Below are 14,324 nucleotides of genomic sequence, written 5' to 3' on the forward strand. Positions count from 1 at the left end.
TCAGTGTTGAGGCTGGGGGTCAGTGTTAAGGCTGTGGGTCAGTGTTGAGGCTGGGGTCAGTGTTGAGGCTATGGGTCAGTGTTGAGGGTCAGTGTTGGCTGTGGTCAGTGTTGAGGCTTGGGTCAGTGTTGAGACTGTGGGTCAGTGTTGAGGCTTGTGGGTCAGTGTGAGGTTGGGGGTCAGGTGTGAGGCTGTGGGTCAAGTGTTGAGGCTGGGGTCAGTGTTGAGACTGTGTGTCAGTGTTGAGGCTTGTGGGTCAGTGTTGAGGTTGTGTGTCAGTGTTGAGACTGTGGGTCAGTGTTGAGGCTGTGGGTCAGTGTTGAGGCTGTGGGTCAGTGTTGAGGCTAGGGGTCAGTGTTGAGGCTGTGGGTGAGTGTTGAGGCTGGGGTCAGAGGTCAGGCTGGGGGTCAGTGTTGAGACTGTGTGTCAGTGTTGAGGCTGCGGGTCAGTGTTGAGGTTGTGGGTCAGTGTTGAGACTGTGGGTCAGTGTTGAGGCTGTGGGTCAGTGTTGAGGCTGTGGGTCAGTGTTGAGGCTGTGGGTCAATGTTGAGACTGGGGGTCAGTGTTGAGGCTGGGGGTCAGTGTTGAGGCTGGGGGTCAGTGTTGAGGCTGTGGGTGAATGTTGAGGACTGGGGGTCAGAGGTCAGGCTGGGGGTCAGTGTTGAGGCTGGGGGTCAGTTGTTGAGGCTGTGGGTTCATGTGGAGGTTGGTGGGTTCACGTGCAGGCTATACATGTGTGTAGAGGCTCAGAGTAACTGGTAAAGCTGTGGGTTAGTGTTGCGGCTACACGGATGCTTTACTGTGCAGCTGTACAAAAAGTAATAGCATGCAAATGAGTCAGAACGTGATTTCCCTGACTGTCCCACTCAAACCTCCTGTATCTAATTCATTACTGTCGTGGCTTCTTTCTCAGGGAAACGATATTACTTATAAATGTCGATGAGCAATGGTCCACCAATGTATTTTGTAATTTTGTGCACAAACCCTCCACGACTAACCCCAAAAACCAAACTTTTGACCATCTGGCAGTGTGCCCAGACATGGTCATTACGGGCCTCCTGAGAGAGCAAGGAAGAGCCAAAAAGAGACGGAGAACCAGCCCAGGAGGGTGCAATTTAAAACATCACAAGTCCTGCCTCAGAACTCCAACACCACCATTATGGTCCTCGAGAAGACACAAGATGATCTTCATTCTGAGGTAAAGTTCTCACCAGTTTGCATGCATTAATGCTTCAATCCCCATCACTTCCCATGAATGTCTGCAGGGAATTCCAAACGCAGGATTCCTGCTGTAAATCGACTTCAAAGACCAAATGGTGTCACTCACAATAGAAGTGGCCATTATGTGAAATTTTTACACCTCCAATGTAATTGTTGACAATTCCCCAAAACTAAAATTGACTCTACCTACAGTGAGGAAAAAAAGTATTTGATCCCCTGCTGATTTTATACGTTTGCCCACTGACAAAGAAATGATCAGTCTAAAATTTTAATGGTAGGTTTATTTGAACAGTGAGAGACAGAATAACAACAACAAAATCCAAAAAACGCAAGTCAAAAATGTTATAAATTGATTTGCATTTTAATGAGGGAAATAAGTATTTGACCCCCTCTCAATAAGAAAGATTTCTGGCTCCCAGGTGTCTTTTATACAGGTAACGAGCTGAGATTAGGAGCACACTCTTAAAGGGAGTGCTCCTAATCTCAGCTTGTTACCTGTATAAAAGACACCTGTTCACAGAAGCAATCAATCAATCAGATTCCAAACTCTCCACCATGACCAAGACCAAAGAGCCCTCCAAGGATGTCAGGGACAAGATTGTAGATCTACACAAGGCTGGCATGGGCTACAAGACCATCGCCAAGCAGCTTGGTGAAAAGGTGACAACAGTTGGTGCGATTATTTTCAAATGGAACAAACACAAAAGAACCGTCAATCTCCCTCGGCCAGGGGCTCCATGCAAGATCTCACCTCGTGGAGTTGCAATGATCATGAGAACGGTGAGGAATCAGCCCAGAACTACACGGGAGGATCTTGTCAATGATCTCAAGGCAGCTGGGACCATAGTCACCAAGAAAACAGTTGGTAACACACTACGCCGTGAAGGACTGAAATCCTGCAGCGCCTGCAAGGTCCCCCTGCTCAAGAAAGCACATATACATGCCCGTCTGAAGTTTGCCAATGAACATCTGAATGATTCAGAGGAGAACTGGGTGAAAGTGTTGTGGTCAGATGAGACCAAAATGGAGCTCTTTGGCATCAACTCAACTCGCCGTGTTTGGAGAAGGAGGAATGCTGCCTATGACCCCAAGAACACCATCCCCACCGTCAAACATGGAGGTGGAAACATTATGCTTTGGTGGTGTTTTTCTGCTAAGGGGACAGGACAACTTCACCGCATCAAAGGGACGATGGACGGGGCCATGTACCGTCAAATATTGGGTGAGAACCTCCTTCCCTAAGCCAGGGCATTGAAAATGGGTCGTGGATGGGTATTCCAGCATGACAATGACCCAAAACACACGGCCAAGGCAACAAAGGAGTGGCTCAAGAAGAAGCACATTAAGGTCCTGGAGTGGCCTAGCCAGCCTCCAAACCTTAATCCCATCTGTGGAGGGAGCTGAAGGTTCGAGTTGCCAAACATCAGCCTCGAAACCTTAATAACTTGGAAAAATTCTGCAAAGAGGAGTGGGACAAAATCCCCCCTGAGATGTGTGCAAACCTGGTGGCCAACTACAAGAAACGTCTGACCTCTGTGATTGCCAACAAGGGTTTTGCCACCAAGTACTAAGTCATGTTTTGCAGAGGGGTCAAATACTTATTTCCCTCATTAAAATGCAAATCAATTTATAACATTTTTTACATGCGTTTTTCTGGCTTTTGTTGTTGTTATTCTGTCTCTCACTGTTCAAATAAACCTACCATTAAAATTATAGACTGATCATTTCTTTGTCAGTGGGCAAACGTACAAAATCAGCAGGGGATCAAATACTTTTTTCCCTCGCTGTATATAATTGGACACCCAGCACTTCCTTGCTGAAGGGATATGAATACCAGCCGGCTCTCACTGGACTATGTAATACACATTCAATACATTATTAATATCTTGTTCTCAATAATAATCTGTGCTGAGGTCTTTTATCCAGCTTTTAAAAACATGAATTGGTCCATATTTCCCTTTATTCTCTACAATGGATGAAAGCCAGTGGGTGATACATTCCCTTATGCTGTAATAGGTCGATTGCAATATTGCATTGTGGCGTAAATCGTGGGTATCGTTTTCTCATCAAAGCATTTGATTGGCTTGGACATCTGAGGGAGAGGAACCAATTGCAGTGCAGTGCGCTGCAGCAGCGGTGACATTATCGTGCACATTGATGACATACACATTGAGTTTCTGAATGAGTGGTATTTAATGAGGATAAAAGAGTACGATAAAATATAATCTCTTGGTTTTGTCTGCATTTGACTTGCAAAATACTTTGCGCTGACTTTCAAGGACATTTTACTTTTAAGCCTGTCCACCGATTCTCACACTTTTCAGTGGCCAAAATATGTTTTTCTTTGAGGCTATGAGGACTTATCTCTCTAAGCCTGTCCGTCGCCTCTTACGAGATTGTTCCCAGAAAAACGCCCATGCATCATTTCCATTTGAAAAGCATTTTTTTTTGGCAGCTGGCTAGAGAGAATTTCCTTTTCTTCATGGCCCAACCATGCCATGTCTCAAGCAAAGCAATATTTTAACACTTATGTATATATTCCAAGTGTGATTAGAAGTTTTCGTGACTTCAGGGATCCATACTCTTTGGTTCTTTCGGTAAAGTCACGTAGGTATAAAATAAAATTAATGAAATCACGACGTTTCGATTGCAACACACCTGATGATGATTGCTTGTGTTGCAATCGAAACGTCGTGATATTATTTATTTTATTTTATACCTACGTGACTTTACCGAAAGAACCAAAGAGTATTCCAAGCGGCAGTAACTGTACCAAATCTTTGCACCGTATATGGACGAGGTGTGGTGCAGTGGCCAGTGCACTTCATTTTGCAAGAATTAAGTATTAAAATAAATACTCTTTGGGTCTTTCGGAAAAGTCACGTAAGATAGAAAAATAATAAAACATCACGACGTTTCGATCGCAACACAAGCAATCGTCTTCAGGTGAAAAAATACAGCAGGCGGACTGATGAGGCAGGAATAAATATATTCAAATAAATATAATGTTTTAGTTTTGTTGTTCAGTAGTGACCAGGCTGATAACATCAACTTGCTATCATTTCGGTCCATGCATGTGATATGAAGCTGGTAAATTTCCTGAAAAGTCAAGTATTATATACTTTTCCTTTCAAGGCCACAGTGTTATTGACAAATGTGTTGAGTTTTTAGCATGTCATGCTGCATTATCAGCTTTGCCTGAAACCAGAACCAGAGTTTAAATAGAACCAGAGTTATGCTTTTAGCAGAAGTGGCTTTGCTTATAATAGATCTGGATTGTGTTGACTCTCAAGCAGTAAGTCGCAATTAACTCAGATGGCGTTGTTGACTGGAATCTCTTTCGACCTTTCATTGCCGTGTTCCCCCGGGAAACCTCACGAGCAAACTTGAGGTACCACAGTCAGTTGAACAGGAGACCCTTGCACAGTGGTGTGTTGATGACTCGTTATTGTTGGTTACTGGCCTGGGCTGCGATGACCTCGATCATTCCCCTCTGAACTGCATTTCCATTGACGAGTAATAATTGCCAAATTTCAGTGACTGTTTTGCGATTTCTTTTGCATTGATCATTGTTCTATCAACTGTGTTGTTTGGCAAGAGTACTGTAAGCTACAGATCCAGACCAGACGCACATGCATATTCATAAGTTATTTAATTCATGAGACTTAGATTTAATTACAAGGGTGCTAAGGCTGCTGAGGCTAAAGAACCAAGTTGTCTTGAAACTCTCCTTGCAAATGAGACTACTTCAGTTTACTCTCCAGGGAGATTGGTCCTTGCCATAAATAAATTAAAATCCCCCTATTCGCTCAGAGCTGCTACGGGATGTGAGCACAGGCCATGCGTGTTCACACAGGAAGACACTGTGACCATGACTGGGATTTTTTTGGACCTCACAATCTTACGAAGGAAAATTATTTATTCTCCATTACGCATGTTGTGATCAAACGGCCCAAAAAAGATGTTTTATGGAAACTGACATCAATGGATATTTGTGAAGGTCCTGGAATAGAGCTGCATTGACATGCAAATATCTGCTCCTTGGGATACTCTTTATGTAAATGTGCACGGAAGTAATTTTTAATTCAACATCTCAAGGTCCAACAATGCCCACACTTTATTTCCTTGTCAGCCAATCTATGCCATTTGCCCACAGATAGAATACCCTCAATCAAAAGCAGATTAAACCACTATATATTCATTTGGAAAAACCTGATGATCATGTGGTTTGGGGAATAGCAACATTTTACACAATAATGTTAATTTGTGATACCCAATCAAGAGCTTTGGGGAGATGTTGAGGAGTAAATGTCAGAGATGATTTCGGGCAGCGAGTGAGCATGGACAGACGGTGACCAGACAATCCATTGCTTGAGGCTGTTCACCAGATACACACCGTGGAATGACCATGAGTCTCCATTTTGGAATATAGTACCCACGGCGTTCACGTGATTTTCTGTTGGGTGATTGATAGACAAGGAAAACTGCACTGAATTCTGTGCTGAAATCCAGTGTTCAGCAATGTTACTGACATTTTAAATATATTTATAAAATGCACTAAAATACATCATCTTATGTATGAGCACACTTGGACAATTTTTGCAGGCAGTCATGTACTACTCTGAATGACAGCTATTGGAATAAACTTTTGCTGTGGCAGAGTTTTTATTTACCTGGTTTAGAATGCGCTAAAGTCAAGAAAATGCGGTTTTAACCCTGAGATTCATATAATACTACAGCAGCATTCCAGAATCAACCATATTTTGGCAAAACATCTGCTTCACAAATAAAACACGAAACAAAAGCCTCTTATTCGATGAGGCAAAACTGCAATTGTATTGCAGACACACGGAATAAAATGCATACGAGAGCCTAACCAAGCCAACCGAATAAAACATCCTACCCACGATATCTATCAAGTGAGTATTTTTATCTAATGCTGCCATCATTTATCCACCACCTCGGGGCACTGTCTCAGTGAAAGGATGACACCGCAAGAGTGCTGCCCTTGACGGGACAGAGTCCACTTGAGCCATCAACTGCACCGACATCAGTGACCCGACAATCTGCGGCAACCTCCCATCTCAAGAAGCCCGAGCGAGAACCAGAGGGACACCGCCGTACACGTGCAGATACGTCCGGCGTCCTCCGCAGAGGATTGCACGCTCGTATTTGCATGCAGACCGAGGCCCGCAGCTCCAGAGTGGCGAGATTACCGCACGCCTGGGACCCACCTTGTTACGTATGGGTCAGCGCTATTCGCTGTGCTCGAATCAGTCTGTCTGGCACTTTGCATCGCAGGCCCACGCGCATGCAGGGAGAGTTCAATTTCCCCAGCTGCCCTTGCACAACAAAAAGCATTCCAAATGAAATGCCCCCTCCCAAGCAGCACAGTGGTGGCCATAGTTCTTGTTTAACCATATAAGCGTAGAGCATTTAATTTGGAGCGCAACAATTTGTCCAGGAGTGACACTGGGAAGCAATTCCGCTCTGTGTACAGTCGGGTACCAAGCGAGCAGCTTACCCATTGATGTGGTCCAATGCCATGCAATAATAATAATAAAACAAATAATTTCAATCCTGTTAATGACCATGTTTATGAACCATATGTCATAGCCGGTAGTTAACCATTATTTTCACCTTTAATTTGTAATTCAATGTCTCCAAACTCAAATTAATGCTGCTCATGTAGCCTTGAACTGTCGGTCGCAATTCCACATTCCTTCAGTGCGGGCCAGTCTCTGCAAAGCCACTATTAACCTAGATTAATAGAAGGATGTCTCTGGTGTAGCCCAATCAGTTTCAAAGGCAATGCATATATTATATAAAAGCTGTGCTGCTCCATAATAGTAACAAGTACCCGTCTCTTCCCCTGGCTCACTCGGTGCACCTCAAAGAGGATTAACAACAGCATCAAGACCTTGCCGGATGCCTTGAAGTATGATGAGCACGGCTGGGAGGTCATCGGAGACTTCAAAATGGTGGCATTCCTGATGGGTCTCCAAGGCGGTTTCCCTGCTATCTTTGCCTTTGGTTAAACAGCAGGGACACCAAGACTCACTACCACAGGCGGGACTGGCCATAGCGGACCGAGTTCTCTGTGGGGAGGAACAAAGTCAATTGGGAGCCACTGGTGAACCTCCGGAAGGTGCTGATGCCACCACTGCACATCAAATTGGGCCTTATGAAACAATTTGTCAGAGCTGTAGATAAGGAGTCGGCAGCCTTCAAGTACCTTCAAGACTTCTTCCCTAAGCTGTCTGAGGCAAAGGTCAAAGCCAGTGTCTTCGTCGGACCACAGATGAAGATCCTGGAGTGCAATTAATTCCCCAAGTAGCTCACTAGTAAGGAGAAAGTGGCTTGGAACAGCTTTGTCGCAGTGGTTCGAGGCTTCCTGGGCAATCACAAGGTCGAAAACTATGTAGAGCTGGTTGAGACTCTGGTGAAGAACTACAGAACAATGGGCTGTAGGATGTCCCTCAAAGTCCATATCCTTGATGCTCATCTTGATAAATTCAAGGAGAACATGGGAGCGTACTCGGAGGAGCAAGGCGAGCGCTTTCATCAGGATATACTGGACTTTGAACCTTGCTACCAAGGACAGTAAAACGAGAGCATGATGGGAGACTACATTTGGGGGCTTATTCGTGAAAGTGATTCGCCCGTTTCCTCATTGAAAATGGGTAAATTTCTAAATATCACTGTCCTGGTCACAAAAGCAAAGTTTGTGGGGAATAATAACCATTTTTTATACTTTTTACACGTAAGAAATTACAAAATAACACTTACTACTCAGGAACAAAACTTGTGTTACATAGTAATATCAGAGCATGTTTGCACGTTCACCACAAGGATGTGTGGTTAATGCAGACTTGATCCCTTGCAAAATGTATACTCTATTTGGTGTTTGAACATCTTAACACCTGTTTTATTGCCAGAAAGGGTAAAACCTATTATTATTTTTCATAGCCAAGATTAACATCCTATAAAGTGATCCTCGTTTTATCAGACCTGGGGGGATACGACTAGGGGTGAGATTATGCATCGACTCACCGATTAATACCGATGTTTTTTAAATTGTATACGTCATCCCTGCAGCCACTAGGTGTGCTTTCATGTAACGTTATGTAAAAAAATTGACTCAAAGTATCAATCAAATTGGGATCTTGAAAGGCAAAGATTCACCAAGCAGCCTGGGGAGGAATCATTCCATCCCAATCTCATTGCATGAACTGACTCCTGTTTGGGATTTGAACTCATCACCGGCAAAGTGAGTTGAACGCTTCTTCTCATTTTGCGTGTCATACCACGGGGCTTTGAGGCTGAGTTGACTGGGCAGTTTGGTAATCTCCTATGGAAATTTACGAGTGCCTGTCAGAATCTGTTGGCCATAGGTGAAGTCGCTTGCACTCTGGGGCAATGCCTAATGAGCTGTGAGCAATTAGTGGTCAAAAGTTGAAGTAAGTCATGATACGTCTAAGGCCGGCAAGACAATGTTAGGTCGACACAGCAATTTATATTGAAGTCACATCTTGCTATGCAAATTGCCTAACATCTTAATTACTCTTTGGTAGTAGTACTTTTTTTTCAGGCCTTTATCTATCCATTGCTGGATGAAGGCCTCCCCATGCTGGGTCATCCATGGGAGTTTGTTTGACCATACTTCACCATGTTGGCTCGTGCAAGGTCCAGAAGGGGTCCCCAGAATTGGTTCGGATATCAGTAACCACTGACATTAGCCGAGATTAAACTCAGGTTGTCGAGCTCAAAGCAAAGTCAAAGAGCCACTGCTATACTACAGGACTACCCTTTCCGTAATATAAAACCTAAAAAATAAATATACCCCTATTCAACCCATTATTATGTTGTTGTTGCTGCTGCCTTATTGGGTGTTGTTATTGGGTTTTTAAAATAACTCTTAAGACAATCCATACAATGAGTTTACACACAAGCACAAAGACAAAGACCCCCCGTATAGCCTTAACAGACTGTAGGGGCAAGTGCTGTTAGCGAGCACCTATGAAGGCCAGAACGGCACACGAGGGGGTGGGTGGCCAACACCACGCCCGACCGCCTTTGTCTCCCTAGTGGAAATGTTTACACGCCGCACCAGGTACTCATTTGAGGCTGAGTCGACCTAGGGGAGGCCCGAGACCGGTTCAGATAAATCGTCACTGGTGTTGGCCGTGAGCGGGAATCGAACCCGGGTCGCCAGGTTTCGTAGCGCAGCGCGCTAACCGCTACACCACCGCTCCCCCTAACACATAAGCACACACGCACACACACATGCAGGATGTGTGCTGCAGAAGAGTATAATTTATTTCACCATTTTTTTTTTTACCCCGGCACATTCTACCCGTGATTACTTGAAACCTGTATGAAGACTGTTCAAGGCAGATGATGCTCCCTGAATTTTGATGAACCCATCTCTTCCCCGCCAAGCCAGTGTAGCCAAGAAAACCTTACAATCAACCTCCACTCTGTGCATATCTCTAGAATAATAATATCCCCTTGTGTCCAATACATATAGAAATGTTTTAATATGCTTCAACTCTATGCATCTCCCTTTGTAAAATTGCATTCGTCTGCAATGAAATTCCAACATTTGAAACCATCTGCAAAATTTGGCAAATTTCAATTCCTACCACCAGAGTTGCCACTCTTATATATGACCATTAGGTTAAAAAGTTCCATTATTTCAGGTTTAAAACTCTGCAGGAGGGATAGTGATTGAGGCGGACAATGATGAAGTGAGTAGGGGATATATTTTTTAACAGGGTTCAAATCTCTGTGTCCCTTTATATAAAACTGAAACACTTCACCTGTCTCGATGTAACAATGCGCTTGAGAGCTATTTTCTGTAAAATTTGCCACTCAAGCAATAAAAAATACTCCCAGCATGACTTCAATTTCTGTTGCGTGAATGGAATTGTCAGTAAAAACCTAATTTTCTATATATATATCCTTGCTCTATGGTTGCTCTGAGAACTAAGGTTCATTAAAAAAGCATCGTACCTGACTGCCAGGGCATCAATTGGATTTCACATCCTCTGTTTAACAAGGTGAGACATTATATTTGGCCTTGATTTAAGCATCAATTTTGCAGAGAAGACTCAGTAATACAAGAGCTGAACACCCAGAATTATAATCCACGTGGCAAAGCAAGATTAAAATGACACAGCGGGGGGGCTAATCCAGAGCAATAAATCTGAACCAACCTCAAGCTGCACGATGCCTTGTGCACCACAAAAGCTGCATACCGAGGCTGTCAGTATAATCAGACGCTGTCATACACGGCTCACGAGGGCTTTAGTGCGGCTCTCCGCTCATCGCGGCTACCGGCGGAGAGACCTCAAGATGTGCTGACGTTGGCCTCTTGAACAGAACGGCCGTTTTACGGCTGTAAGAAATGTAAAGGTGCCGCCATGCAACCCCTCGCACACACCTCCAGCAGCGCGAGCTCTAAATAGTCCCTCTGGATTCTAAATAGTCCCAAAGCCCAACTCCTACGCTGGCCAGACATCTTGGGCATAGTGGGAGTACACACATTTTACTCCACTGCATGTGACATGCCCGTCAACTGTGACCTACCCACTAAATACTGCTGGGTGAACATGCAACCTCGAGATTCTAAGTCCCATTGTGCGCTCACCATTACAATACGGCTTTAATTTCTTATATCATTATACACTTAATAAAATGGATGGCAAATGACTGGGACTTGCTGAAGACTCGTGCATCTTCTTGGTTCTTTCGGTAAAGTCACGTAGAAGGGAAATAATACAATAATAAAAATAAAACATAATAAAATAATATTATGTTATTTTATTATATTATTATATCATATTATTTTATTATATTATTTTATTATGTTTTACTTTTTATTATTTTATTATTTCCCTTCTACATGACTTTACCGAAAGAACCAAGAAGATCAATCCCTGCAGTCACGAAAGCTTTAAATCGAAACTCGTGCATCTGTTTCCTCACGGTTCGCTCCTATTCGCTGCCTCTTACCCCCCCTCCCCATCTGCCAGATTACATGGAGTGATCTGAAAATAGCTTTGGTTAAGTAACCATCCCACTTTCTTGTATTTAAGGGTGGACTGCTTTAGAAGGTAGGCATCAGTGTAATAGATTTCTCAGAAATGTAATTAGGTTATTGTTCAGAGGCATAATACCTTAAAATAAAAAAAATGTCAGGCCATTAAATATTGCACTAACCTCAATGCCTAACAGCCACTGCAGCTGCGCCGCCACCGAAATCCAGTGGGCTGCAAGAGCCACAGCACCGCTGGCACTCTGCCCAGGCACTTTAATTAATCGGCTACTCGTGGCTACTCGTGCTCATGTCACTTTGCGCTACGCGTGGTACCCTGCTTAGGAGCTGCCACAGAGCGACCTTTGCTATAACTTAGTGGGTAATTCTATGCCTTGTTTGACATGCTATGAAGCCATATGTTAGTCATACACATCACGCCAGGCAATGTTGCAACGCAACGGCAATTGACTAATTATCAAGATGAATGCACCGACAGTGACACGGTTTTACGTCTCCATTAGCGTGCTATGTAATCGCAATGTTACGCTAAATCTAGAACTATACTTCAGCTATTGCTGGAGTGCAAGTTCTGCCGAGAACCATGTCTTATTTGAATTCTCTGAGCTAGACTTAAAATATTGCTCTCAAAGTGGAAAATATAACCTTGTAAGTTTAACAACTGTGTAACAAACATCTCTGTAGCGGAGTGTATGGGAAATTACGAGAACCCCCGTGTGGATGAGACAATCCCTGGTGATAGTGTTTGGGCAGTGGTGCATATTCACAAACAACAAAAACCTTTCATCAGTAACATTGTGGCCTTAAAATGAAAAGTATAAGACAGGCGACAGTTCAAGTACTGGCCCTTTCTTCATGGTGCAAAAATAAAGAGGCAACAGAGAATTGAGAAGAGTTGGGGAATGCACTTTACACCATGGAGCCTGAGAAGAATTGCATTTAAAAAGTTTCCTGATTAATCGTTTTAAAGTGGCATTAGTAGATACTGAGTAACAGCCTAACACTTTAGCAATCGAATGTGTCTTCCTAAATAATTTGTATTCAAAGTAAAATGTTGCCGGCACATTGCATTGTGGGTCGAACTTTTGCAGAGAAGTAAACGTATAATCCACTCAGTGACGCATTCCTGGGCTCAATTATCATTTCAAAACGATTCGGGCAACTCTCAAGAAAAGTTAAGTAAAAAGGCTCAACAGGACTTCTAACTATTTTCAGTTTCTAAACCTTACAACTGGGGTAGAGTTGTTTGAGGATGAAATTTTAAAACGAGTTTTATTTGTGTATTTTCAGCTCTTGCTGCCCAATTTTAAGCAGAAATAGAATATCTATATAAACAAATGCGTGTTCTAATAGGAGGCTACGCCATACATTAAATAAAAAAGCATTCAATCATAAAAAAAAATGTTTAAGTGAAGGTGAGGCATTAATTCATTCCTGCCACCTTAGCGGTATTCAGTTTGAATGTGAGGCGGCCTTGAGTGCTTTTTATGGCCTCATTCCCAGCAGAGGTCAAGACGAGGCCCTGTGCCGATGGCTCTGGTGGCCCACATTGGTGTGGACACTACGGTGTCTGCATGGCGAGGTGACAGAAGATGATGGTATATCACTTGGCGAAATCTCAGAAGTAGTTACGTGATTTCACCTTCCGTGGGCCATTCCCCAGCAAGGGGTGATAGAATGCTCTGCAAGGGGGCAAAATTAACAATTTAACACGTAGGCTTTCGCGACCAATATTATTCATAATCAAATTGTAAATGTTGTGGTTTCATGCTTCAACACACCGCTGGGCTAAAGCAGTGAACTATTTGTCTTTTGTCAACGTGACACTTTTTTACTGATTGGCCGTGTCGGGTGGTGGAGGGTTACGACACATTTATAAATAACGCGATCTAAACCCAAAAACGTTGATTATGAAAATTAACATTGATATCATAATTTTTAAAAAATGTGATTTTCCCAATATATTCCAAATTGTGCTATCGGAATTACGTCAGAAGATGATTAACTGAGACAGCTTACAGAGCAGCATGCCCCATGTGTCAGAGAACGGCCTGCAGAAGGTATTGTTTGCCTTTCATAATTTCAAAGTAGGAGGCACCCTTTCTGATAAGCTTTACTGTGACACTGTTTGTCGCATGACGGTTAAACCAATATGTTTAGTTTCAGTTTAATACCATGGGTTGTTTTGCGTGTGCCAACATTGGTGACCAATAACTTCGCTACACATGAGAAACCGGTATTAATTGCAGACATCTCCTCGGATTGGGACCCATGATATCAGTGGTGTAGCCTCAGCGCTTCGACCCTTGAACCACGTGGTAACCTTGAAGAAACAGTCCACCATGCTCAATATCAATTCCCTTGCTTTCTTATTTCTCCAAACTCGCCTAGTGCACTACCGCCTCTCATCCTACATCTCTTCCCACTCGCTGTATCTCCTCCACCAGTCTGAGTTCCGCCCTCTCCATTCCACTGAAACTGCCATCCTTCACATCCACAAGCACCTGGCCAACTCGCGTCACTCCGGTCTATCCTCCGTCCTTATCTCTCTCGATCTGTCTTCTGCATTCGACACCCTCGACCACTCCATCCTCCTATCCACTCTCTCCAAACTCGGCATCTCTGACACCCCTCTTTCTTGGGTCCGTTTCTACCTAACTTCCCGTTCATCGACTGTCTCTTTCAACCACTGCTCTTTCGACACCACCACCCTCACGGTCGGTGTTCCCCAGGGCTCGGTGCTTTGTCCCCTTCTGTTCTCCATATACACACCTCCCCTAGAGTCTATTCTTTCTTGCATCGATATCTCCTATCACCTCTTTGCCGACGACACTCAAATTAAATTATCCTTCAAATCATCCACCCCTGATCTTTCCCTCCGCGTCTCATCCTACCTGACAGCCATACAAGCGTGGATGACCGAACATTTCATTTCCCTAAACCTTTCCAAAAACCTTGGTGCTTTTCTTTCCATCCTCTCACTAAACCCCCTCCTGCACCCTCCATTTCTTTCCCCGCCCCCTTAGCCTCTACCAAAACTCTA

This window comes from Lethenteron reissneri, chromosome 55 (assembly GCF_015708825.2).
Source record: "Lethenteron reissneri isolate LAM-NWPU_2019-01 chromosome 55, ASM1570882v1, whole genome shotgun sequence".
Classification (NCBI taxonomy): domain Eukaryota; kingdom Metazoa; phylum Chordata; class Hyperoartia; order Petromyzontiformes; family Petromyzontidae; genus Lethenteron; species Lethenteron reissneri.